The sequence below is a fragment of the Grampus griseus genome (genome assembly GCF_964374135.1).
Source record: "Grampus griseus genome assembly, chromosome: 4".
Lineage (NCBI taxonomy): Eukaryota > Metazoa > Chordata > Mammalia > Artiodactyla > Delphinidae > Grampus > Grampus griseus.
The window spans coordinates 74851500-74864405 of NC_138997.1; positions in this window are offsets into that span (position 1 = coordinate 74851500).

Genomic DNA, 12906 nt, shown 5'->3' on the forward strand with positions numbered 1-12906 from the left:
TAGTTTCTGTCCTTACATTTAGATCTTTAATCTATTTTGAGCTTTTTTTTTTTTTTTTTCTGTACGTGGACCTCTCACTGTTGTGGCTTCTCCCGTTACGGAGCACAGGCTCCGGACGCGCAGGCTCAGCGGCCAAGGCACATGGGCCCAGCCGCTCTGCGGCATGTGGGATCTTCCCGGACCGGGGCATGAACCCGCGTCCCCTGCATCGGCAGGCGGACTCTCAACCACTGCGCCACCAGGGAAGCCAGAGCTTATTTTTGTGTATGGTGTTAGGGAGTGTTCTAATCTCATACTTTTACATGTACCTGTCCAGTTTTCCCAGCACCACTTATTGAAGAGGCTGTCTTTTCTCCACTGTATATTCTTGCCTCCTTTATCAAAGATAAGGTGACCGTATGTGTGTGGGTTTATCTCTGGGCTTTCTATCCTGTTCCATTGATCTATATTTCTGTTTTTGTGCCAGTACCATACTGTCTTGGTTACTGTAGCTTTGTAGTATAGTCTGGGAGCCTATACTTTGTAGTATAGTCAGGGAGCCTGATTCCTCCAGCTCCATTTTTCATTCTCAAGATTGCTTTGGCTATTCGGGGTCTTTTGTGTTTCCATACAACTTGTGAAATTTTTTGTTCTAGTTCTGTGAAAAATGCCAGTGGTAGTTTGATAGGGATTGCATTGAATCTGTAGATTGCTTTGGGTAGTAGAGTCATTTTCACAATGTTGACTCTTCCAACCAAGAACATGGTATATCTCTTCATCTATTTGTATCATCTTTAATTTCTTTCATCTGTGTCTTATAATTTTCTGCATACAGGTCTTTTGTCTCCTTAGGTAGGTTTATTCCTAGATATTTTATTCTTTTTGTTGCAATGGTAAATGGGAGTGTTTTCTTAATTTCATTTTCAGATTTTTCATCATTAGTGTATAGGAATGCCAGAGATTTCTGTGCATTAATTTTGTATCCTGCTACTTTACCAAATTCATTGATTAGCTCTAGTAGTTTTCTGGTAGTATCTTTGGGATTCTCTATGTATAGTATCATGTCATCCGCAAACAGTGACAGCTTTATTTCTTCTTTTCTGATTTGGATTCCTTTTATTCCTTTTTCTTCTCTGATTGCTGTGGCTAAAACTTCCAAAACTATGTTGAATAATAGTGGTGAGAGTGGGCAACCTTGTCTTGTTCCTGATCTTAGTGGAAACGGTTTCAGTTTTTCACCATTGAGGATGATGTTGGCTGTGGGTTTGTAATTTATGGTCTTTATTATGTTGAAGAAAGTTCCCTCTATGCCTACTTTCTGCAGGGTTTTTATCATAAATGGGTGTTGAATTTTGTCCAAAGATTTCTCTGCCTCCATTGAGATGATTGTATGGTTTTTCTCCTTCAATTTGTTAATATGGTGTATCACGTTGATTGATTTGCATATATTGAAGAACTCTTGCATTCCTGGAATACACCCCACTTGATCATGGTGTATGATTCTTTTAATGTGCTGTTGGATTCTGTTTGCTAGTATTTTGTTGAGGATTTTTGCGTCTATGTTCATCAGTGATATTGGCGTGTAGTTTTCTTTCTTTGTGACATCTTTGGTTTTGGTATCATCAGGGTGATGATGGCCTCGTAGAACGAGTTTGGGAGTGTTCCTCCCTCTGCTATATTTTGGAAGAGTTTGAGAAGGATAGGTGTTAGCTCTTCTCTAAATGTTTGATAGAATTCGCCTGTGGGGCCCTTTGACTATATCTTGCTACGCATATAATACAAATCTATTTTGCCAGTGGACCACGTAACTAAATCGGCTTGAAATGGAAGTATTGTTTTCTATGGAATACTTCCCAAAGACAGGGACTTACTGTATTCCCTGGACTAAAGCTGAACTGCAAGCCATAGTCAAAGATTTTCCCAAAGTAATTGAGGATTCTCACAGATTTGCTGAGAAATTTAACACAGTCACTCAAACTTATTCACTTGGTTTCTCTGATTTATATCAGCTAGTTCATATGCTTGTCCGTGTAGGCCAGGCTCAGCATTGGATAAAAACCACTAATTGGGAAAGCTCTGAGAGGTCTCTAGAATTACAACTGAGAGTAACTAACATTATACAATCAGGTTTGGGTGATCGCTGGGTGACTTCATCAAGAAATTTCTAGAGCTTTTCCAAAGCCTGGTCATTGGGACAAAATTCAGGCCTGCACACAAAAATCTGATGAACCTGTTCATGATTATTGCAATTGACTTCAGATTATTTTTTAAAGAAAATTCTGGTCTTCCTTCAGTTGTTGAATCTACCCAAATAATTTTTAACTCTATTTTTGTTAATGGGATGAACTGGGACCCTTCCCTTCTAGTGAAAAGGACCAGTGTAAAATGGGAAACTGTGTCCACTCCAGATTTAGTTCATCTGGCAAATCAACTCTCTAGTACTTTAGATGAGTTACCTCCAAGGAAAACACCGAAATATTCAACTCCAACAAATGAAGGCTCCTAAAGGAAACCAAAACCCTCCTAGTTTCAGCTACTATTGCAATGAGTCAGGACATTGGAAGAGAGATCGTTACAAATGTACATGCTTTAGGTGCCTCCAGACCTCTAGTCAGCCTTTCCAGTGTCCTCCCAATTCTCAACCATGTGGCCCAAGGAAGTACAAGGGCCCTTCCCAATCCTCTCACTTAATTGTCTTGGAGAAACATTTCTTCAGATTGGGGATGAATCTCTCGGTGCTCAACCCCACTACTCTAAAATGTCCTTGTCTCAGAGTAATAAAAAAGTTTGAATAATGGAGGTCTCTACTAAACCTCAAGTGATTCCAGTCTCTGAACCTATTCCCTTTTGTTTAGGCCCTTTGAGTGGTGCACACCATTTTCTCCTTAGTTCCTCCACCCCTATCCACTTATTAGGCCAAGACTTCTTAGAGAAGTATGCCAGATTTTCTTTTTCCCAAATGGAAATAATTCTAGAAATTGACAACAGTTATCAAAATAACCCACCAGGTGAATTAAATGACCCTTTGACATCTTTTTTTGGTTCAGTCTCTGATGGTACTAGAGCAGATTCTGAAAACACTGATCACTTGTCACTATTGAATCAGCTGCCACTTTCCTTATGGGCAAAATTGCCAACTGATGTTGGCAAAATTCACATAAAAATTCAGAGACCCCTCAAAACCCCAGAATTTATCAATACTCTATAAGTAAAGAAGCCCTTCCAGATATGAAGCCCTTCAAGGCTTAAAGCCTATAATAAAAGATTACAAGGCTCAAAGCTTCGTTATCTCTTGTACTAGCCCCGTAACACTCCTATTTTACCAGTGAGAAAACCTAAGGGCTGAGAGTGGAGGTTTGTCCAGGACCTGTAAGCCAGCGGTCCCCGACATTCTTGGCACCAGGGACTGGTTTCGTGGAAGACAGTTTTTCTACGGACCGGGGTGTGTATGGGGAGATGGTGCAGGTGGTATTGCGAGCGATGGGGAGCGGCTGTAAATACAGATGAAGCTTCGCTCGCTTGCCCTCCGCTCACCTCCTGCTGTGCGGCCCGGTTCCTAACAGGCCGAGGGCCGTATAGGTCCAGAGGTTGGGCCATGCTCTAAGCAATGAACAACACTGTTATTCCTCGACATCCTGTTGCTCCTAACCCTTATATCTTACTAATATGCATTCCCACTGTAAGTAAATTCTTTACTTGATTTATGTAGTGCCGTCTTTAGTATTCCGGTTGATGAAGCTAGACAATGCCTTTTTCCTTTCACTAGGTAAGAAAACAGTAATGCCTCAGGGTTATACTGAGAGTCTTTATTTTTTGCAAATCCTGAAGGCTAACCTGGATGATGTAAAGTTCCCTAGAGGTTCTACTTTGTTGCGATACGCGGATGATTTTGCTGCTTTGCCTTCCTTCTCAAACTTCCTCACAGGAAGACAGCATCCACTTGCTAATAAAGCTTTTAGTCTTAGAAAAATGTAACGTCACAAAAGAAAAATTTCTGTTTGCCCAAATCCAGGTTTGATGTTTAGGCCATCTGATATTAGAACAAGGGCTACACCTAGATCCAGATAGACTTCACAGTGTCCTGTTTCCCCAGACCCAAAACTAATGCCAACTGGGAGGTTTTCTCAGGCTAGTAGGTTATTGCCAAAATTGGATTCCAGATATCTCTCTTATGGTCAAACCTCTATATGTTTTACTCAACAATAACAAACCTGACCCAATTTTATGGGAAGAATTGAATGACATAGCCTTCAGGGCCTTAAAGGAGAGTTTGATGAACCCACTTGTCCTTGGGTATCCCAATTATTAGATTCCCTTTTCCCTTTTTAGATGTGAAAAGAAAGGGAATGCCCTTGGGTAAACACCCAAAAACATGGGAACCACCATCAATCCATAGGGTACTATAGCCAGCCACTGGGCCCTGTAATGCAGGGATACCCCACATGCCTTAGAGACATTACAGCCACTGCCCTTTTGGTTAAGGCCAATGGGAAGATTGTTGTTCCCTTTAATCATTTTTGTGCTTCATGCAGTAGAAACTCGCGGGAATTCTCGTGACACTCAACATTTCTCAGCCACTTCACCTCCTATGAAATCCTTTGTATTAAATGCCCCTCAGATAACTATTTTACATTTTAATATTTATTTATTTGGTTGCATCAGGTCTTAGTTGCAGCAGGCAGGCTCCTTAGTTGCAGCACGTGGGCTCCTTAGTAGTGGCACACGAACTCTTAGTTGCAGCATGTGGGATCTAGTTCCCTGGCCAGGGGTTGAACCTGGGCCCGCTGCATTGGGAGCATGTAGTTTGATCCACTGTGCCACCAGGGGAGTCCCCTATTTTACATTTTAATAACCTTAGCCTGGCTACTTTTCTCACCTCTGTCACCAACAAAGTCCATCACAACTGCTTAAATCTGGTGGACCACCTCCTGACTCCTCATAATGACCTACAGGAAATTCCATTGGATAAAGTTGACTTCTCATTATTCACTGATGGTTCTTATTTAAAAGGTGACAATGGCAAATGTTGTACTGGGTATCCTATTATAAATACTTTTGACACTGTGGCTAGTTTGGTTCAACAGGCTGGATTATACACTCTTACACAGGCTTGTACTTTGGCCAAGGAAAAAACTGCCAATATTTATACTGATAGAAGATATGCCCTCAGAATAGTTCATGATTTTAGAATGTTGTGGAAGCAACATGGCTTTCTTACTTTCTGTAGAAATAGAATTAAAAATGGCCCCAATGCTCAGGAATGATTAGATGCAATACCTTTTCCAGCCACTTTAGTGATTATTAAGATTCCAAGGCATTCTGAACTTGGCTGTCAGGAAGCTAGAGGAAATCACCTTGCTGATATTTCTGCAGGGAATACTACCCTTAGGGGGACCAAGAGCAGCCAAACCTCTGTCATGGTCCAAAGGGATATTTCCCCAAATAATAATTTGGAAGAACTGTCCAGAGAGACCCAAAACTTGACCCCCCCCAAAAAAAACAAGATTGAAAACTTGACAATTGTTTTGGCCAAAAGAGAAAGCTCTGGTTTAGGCTAAATAACAACCCAGGCCTACTGGAGACTCTAAAATTCCCGCTCCTCGCCATTATCCACACATTAAGCCATTCGTTTATGGACAAAATGATAGCTTTCTTGAATTGATATTGGTGGGGAAACATTAACAAGGCCACAACAATGACCTACCCCTCTTGTCCTACTTATCCAAAATACAAGTCAGGGAAGCCTGTTCCTACTGCTCCTGGAACACTTTAAACTGTCTAGTGGACCATTTGAAGTCTGGCAAATAGATTTTATACAACTCCCTCTGTCTAATGGGTATAAATATGTTTTAGTCATGGTCTTTATATTTTCACACTGGAGTGAAGCCTTCCCTTTCAGAGAGGCTATTGTCTCTTCTGTGGCTAAAGTCCCTTTGGAAAATATTATCCCTACCCGGAAAACTCCTCTTGAACTTCACAGTGATTAAGGAACTCATTTTACTGGCCAGGTGCTTCTGCAAGTCTCTGCTGTTTGGCTGGTTTTACACTTTCACTGTGCTCACCACCCTCAATCCTCTGCTTTAGTCAAACACACTAATGGTATTATTAAGACTCAGGGGACTTCCCTGGTGACACAGTGGTTAAGAATCCACCTGCCAATGCAGGGGACACGGGTTCTAACCCTGGCCCGGGAAGATCCCACATGCCAAGGAGCAACTAAGCCTGTGCGCCACATCTACTGAGCCTACACTCTAGAGCCCGTGCTCTGCGACAAGAGAAGCCACCACAATGAGAAGCCTGTGCACCACAACGAAGAGTGCAACGAAGACTCAACACAGCCAAAAATAACTTAATTAATTAATTTTTTTAAAAAAAAGACTCAATTGGAAAAGTTTGTAGAAGCCCTCCAATACCTTGGCCGCAAGCATTGCTGTTTGTCCTTCCAAATCTCAGATCCATCCCTTCTGGGACTCATCAGCTCTCACCCTTTGAGACAGTCACAGGACTCCCAATGCACTTGGTTCCTGCTTCTTTTGACCTACAACTGATAAAAGGAGAGATACTCTAATGTTGCAAAGGCCTAAGCTTCTATTAAAAATAACCATGGGGCTTCCCTGGTGGCGCAGTGGTTGGGAGTCCACCTGCCGATACGGGGGGACACGGGTTCGTGCCCCGGTCCGGGAAGATCCCACATGCCATGGAGCGGCTGGGCCCGTGAGCCATGGCCGCTGAGCCTGCGCATCTGGAGCCTGTGCTCCACAACGGGAGAGGCCACAACAGTGAGAGGCCCACGTACCGCAAAATAAATAAATAAATAAATAAAAATAAAAATAACCATGGTTGGGTAAAGCAATCTTTTCACAGTGCACCCCAGAAGACGAAGACCTTAAGCATCACACCTTGCAAACTGGAGATTTTGTCTATCGGAAAAGACACTTCGAGGAAAACTCTCTTCAGCCTTGCTGGAAAGGCCCTTACCAAGTACTGCTAATCAGCTCTTGTGCAGCCAAACTCCAGTCATATGTCAGTGGCATCAATAAGTACAGAACTGAAATTGGTATTTGACATTAGGAGAACATTGGTGACTTGGTGGTCTTATTGTGAATAATTTCACCAGAGGATGAGGGGCAGAAGCAATAGATAGAGCTGGTAAATATTGGAGTAGAGATAGTTAGTATAGATGTCTATTTAGAAGCTTAATAAAAACTGTTGCTGTATTTATTTCAGATAACACTGGACAATTCATCAACCCAATTGATTAAAATATTGTGTAGCTAGTTGGTTTTTGTTTGGATACAGCACAGTATATTTTTTCATATTTCTGAAATTAAAAACACAACTCTGGAATGTGAAGGCAATAGAGGAGAGATTTAAAATATTTTTCTTCAAGATTATTCTTAAACCACCCAGTCACCCACCTGATTCTTAAATATATCTGGAGAAGGCCGTTGTATAATCACTCATATTCTCTAATATAACTCCAAGAGAGAAGAGTTTTTCAATATTCTATTATTCCCTACTGGAATTGAAGACTATTCCTGTGTTACCTCTCTTTATTATGAAATATTAATAACCACTGACCTTAGTATTTTAATGGAAATATGTCAATATCTAAAAAAATGAACATTATTAGAATTAAATCTATATTAAAGTTGATATGTAAAACATAAACTAGCTAATGGAACTAGCCAGTGTAAACACTTGCCAGGAAAAAAAAAAATAATTTAATTTAATGGAGAGCCATAGATCTTTTCTTTTAAAATTTTTTAACATCTTTATTGGAGTATAATTGCTTTACAATTGTGTGTTAGTTTCTGCTGTATAACAAAGTGAATCAGCTATATGTATACATATATCCCCATATCTCTTCCCTCTTGCATCTCCCTCCCACCGTCCCTATCCCACCCCTCTAGGTGGACACAAAGCGCCGAGCTGATCTCTCTGTGCTATGAGGCTGCTTCCCACTAGCTATCTATTTTATATTTGGTAGTGTATATATGTCCATGCCACTCTCTCACTTCATCCCAGCTTACCCTTCCCCCTCCCCGTGTCCTCAAGTCCATTCTCTACATCTATGTCTTTATTCCTGTCCTGCCCCTAGGTTCTTCAGAACCTTTTTTTTTGGATTCCGTATATATGTGTTAGCATACGGTATTTGTTTTTCTCTTTCTGACTTACTTCACTCTGTATGACAGTCTCTAGGTCCATCCACCTTGCTACAAATAACTCAATTTCGTTTCTTTTTATGGCTGAGTAATATTCCATTGTATATACGTGCCACATCTTCTTTATCCATTCATCTGTTGATGGACACTTAGGTTGCTTCCATGTCCTGGCTACTGTAAATAGAACTGCAATGAACATTGTGGTACATGAGTCTTTTTGAATTAGAGAGCCATATATCTTTTGTAGAGCTCCTGAGAAGGAAATTTTTGGATAGCATTTTACTTTGTTGAATTGTGGCTGAGTCATGTCAATTTCGGTACAGTTTTCAATATGAGATATCAGTTTAGAAATGTAATGTTTTCTGGGAAATTAAGCACTAAAAATAAATTAAAATTGAAGCCTTTACCCAGATCTTATGAAATGCAGTCAAGATACTGGATTCTGCTGTATTTTTCAGGCGTAAGTTAGAAGACCATATATATCAATTAAGATCAGACTTTTCCAGGCATTTCTAATTTCAGTGAAAAGCATTTCTATTTGTTTTTCAAAAATGAGTATTGACTTTATATTAATGGCAATTAAAATTATCATCAAATTTAGTTGTAAACAAAAGTATCCATCTTCAGGAAAGAGTCATTTTCCATACTATTTAACTTGGGCACCGGATCAGAACATTGTGTTTCTCAGCACCCAAGTCACAAACTTTATACCATTTTATGAAACCCAAGAGGGTGCAGAATTCACAGGTAGAACCAGAAATGTAAAAATCACTTGACTGAAATGATACTAAGGGAGTCAGGTACAAAGCAGAGCCCTCATCTATGAGAAGGAGATTAAAATGTCAGTGAAACTGAAGGAAACTTTTTCTGAATGGTGAAAATAATTGGGTCATGACCAATGGTCTAGTAATTTGGTTTTGCCATAATCTGCTTACCCAATATATCTAAATGTGGGATGGTCAATTGTGTCAGGATACAGAGTTAAACTTTCTGTGCGGTTATAAGATTAAAAGCTGGTTCTCTTTACTTCAGTCATATTATTTGTCTGTTTAAAGACATGGAAAGTCATGGTTTCCACTGAGTACAGGAGATCTAGATGGGAAACAGCTTAATGACCTGTTCTATATTTGAGATACGGAAACTGAAACCCAGAGTAACTAGGAACAGTAATGCTATAACACATAATTTATTGTAACACAGGGAGAAACTATTTTTCTTACCTTGGATCCATGTTTCAGTCTCACAGTAGTGCTGAAAGTTCTGAGATACTTCTAACTGAGAAATGCTGTGTGTTTCTCTCAGTTCCTCAAGAGAAAAAGAGAGTTAAGTGTTTTTCTCTCTTTTCCTCTCTTGGGACAACCAAAATTGTGCCTTTCTAAGTTCTTCTAGGGATGAGAGAATGTATGATAATTGATTCTCTTTGTTTGGGGTAACACTCTGAAATAAGTAACAATCCAGGGCATTATTCACAAGTACAAGTCCATCAACAAATGTAGCTGAAATTATCTTAGAGCAGCCCTGTCAAACAGAAATATAACGTGAACCACACATGTGGTTTTAAATATTTTAGTGACCGTCTTTTTAAAAAAGTAAAAAGAAAGAGTAAACATAATTTTAATAATAGATTTCAGTTAACTTGATATATCCAAAATATTATTGTTTCAACATGTAGTCAAAATAAAAATTGTTAGTGACATACTTAAGACTCTTATTTTCATAGGAGCTTTTTTTTTTTTTTTTTTTTGGGTACACGGGCCTCTCACTGTTGTGGCCTCTCCCGTTGTGGAGCACAGGCTCTGGACGTGCAGGCTCAGCGGCCATGGCTCACGGGCCCAGCCGCTCCGCGGCATGTGGGATCTTCCCGGACCGGGGCACGAACCCGTGTCCCCTGCATGGGCAGGTGGACTCTCAACCACTGCGCCACCAGGGAAGACCTCATAGGAGGTTTTTGAAATGCAGTTTTTTTGGTTTTGTTTTGTTTTGTTTTTGTTTTTCTGTGCTTACAGAACACCTAATTCAGACTGGACACATTTTGTGTGCTTAATATCTATATGGAGCTGATGGCCACTGTAACGCACAGCACGACACTAGAAGGTTAGAGGCAGAAAGAAGAGAGAGGTGATAAGCGTGATCTGGGCAAAGAATGAGATCCTTGGATTGTGAGGATTAAGGGATGCTGGAGATCAGTTTCCTATATGCAAATCTACTCTGCAATTTGGCAGGATTTCAGTGGGGAATGTCTGCAAAATACCTGTGGAGGGGTGTGAGCCAGGGTAATTTGCTTCAAAATATGACATTTCTTACATTCGATTATTGTTGAATAAATTCACACCTGTTGCATGTGTTTGCACCTCCAAATAAACAGAGTTTTTGATTAAAGGTTCTAAATAGAGTAATACATACTCAATACTTCTATCCTCAAAACCACCACTTGTGGCTCAATCTGATGAGGCCTGAATTCTGCCTCTAATCTCCTGTTGAAATTATCCCCCCTAAAACAAGGAAGGAAGAGGGTTACTTGACTCAGAGGAGGAGTCATTATTGGAAATTCTCATGAAGAATTTATTTTGTGATATCATTATTATTTTCTTCTACAACAAAGCAAAAAAGATGGTTGGTTGAGAATAAACTCTACAAGACTTGTAACTTAATATTTATATGGTACTATATACCTTACTAAAGATTTGTAGTGTACTCAGTTTAACTATAAACCTGGGGAAATAAGACTTAGACTAGTCTAAGCATAGCAAAGACTTTTCATTTCACATGTTAACTCTGAAGCTCTGGTAATGGCCACCATGAGCATCTTGTAAATAAAGAATCTGAGGCTAAATTTCTCTTTCTTTTGAACTTTATTGAGGTACAGTTGACAAAGTGGTAAGATATTTAAAGTGTACATCATGATGATTTGATATATGCATTCTTTGTGAAGGGTGTCCTCCCATCTAACTAATTAAACTGGGGTTGACTAGCAATGAAGACCGTGAGTTCAGGAGGTAGAGTGGATTAGATCGTGTTTGAATTCTATAATTGTACGCATTTGCAGTGAATGTTTTAGACTCCAGAAGTCACATTTGGAGAGTCAGACATATTCAAGAACTATTTCTGCCTCATGTTGGTGTCCAGACCCAACTCACTGCTCATTTTTACTGCTGTGAAAACCAGGAAGAGTAATGGCATCAGTTAAGTTGAAATGTGGGGTAGAGGAATAAGAATGGGCTTTAGAATGAGATTACGTGTATGTAAATGTTAACTCTGCAAACTCAGTTATGTACGTTTGGGAAAATCAATTTCCCCTTCTCTAAAATGAGGATAATAATAACACCTATCTTACAGGAATGTTGTGAAGCCTCCTTTAATGTGTAATGCCTTTGACATTTGTTATTCTTAGCTAAGTATGATTTGGGACCGTTATGCGATTTTTTAAGGGCAAGGACCATGACTTAAGTTTCTTTGTACATAACTGGCATAGGTAAACAATAGGTATGCAAGCAAATTAAGTACTTCTAAACTAGAATGTTATCAAGTTTTTCTTTTTGTGTACTTCAAAGCAAAAGAATAAATTAACTTTCTTTTTGGGTAGGTCAAAGTACAGACTTTATTAGAGACAGGATAAGATGCTGAATGACTTCTTTGGGTTGCTTCCAACCCTTTCTTTCTGTGCTACTTAAATAGAAAGCTGAAAAGGAAGGGCCTGCCCATGACAATTTTCAGCAGAGATTCATTGGTAGTCATTGTATGGTTGTTGTAAAATACAGCTTAGTATTTTATGGCAGCTTAATCTACTTTGCCTTTCATCTGTGCATCTGTGAAAAAATAGTGACAACATGGAAAATATTCTAAATCAAACATATGGAGTGTTGGAGTCTGCAGCCAAAGCCTGTCCTCATCAAACTGTTATTGAGAGAATGTAGAAATTCCAAGGCTCGTGTTGAATGCTAGATTGTTGTACTCAGATAACCACTCTCTTAAGTTGATTATTATTTAAAAATATCCCCAGAACAGAAAGAGGGAAGAGTCACATGAAGGATTTTTTTTTTCTCGATCTTACCAAACATTTGACAGAAAAGGACTGTCAGTAAATCCTTATATAAGGAACATGCAAACATTACACACACACACACACACACACACACACATACACACACACACACACACACAGTCTGCATACCTAATAGTTGAACACTAACGTGTATGGATTCAAAATGAAAGAGGCTTAACATTAAAATTTTGAAATAAGAATAAATTGATGACCTGACATCATGTCACAATAATTTACTACAGTTTGGATATTTTTTTTAATACTGTGCCTCACACAGAGAGGCGAAGAATGGACTTCATGAAGTGCTGCTAACACCAGGACCAGTGTTTTGTCATTTGGACTGTGCCATCTCTACATCTGTAGGAGGGACCAGTCACATAGATTATGATGTGAAGGACCTCCCTTTGAGTTGTAATTGGAGCAGCGTTCAATCTAAAAACATCAAATGAACTTCAAATAAATGACTTCTATTTTGCGAGAAGATGACTTCATATTATCTTTTAGTTTGACCATTTATTATGTTGTAAATTATTTGATTTTCTACATTTTGGTACAATGTACATTACTCAGCAATCTTTCTCCAAGAGCGATGCTTCACAAATGTTGGCTGCATTGTAATCTCTGGAAGGCTTGTTAAAAAAAAAGATTTCTGGGCTTCCCTGGTGGCGCAGTGGTTGAGAGTCCGCCTGCCGATGCAGGGACACGGGTTCGTGCCCCGGT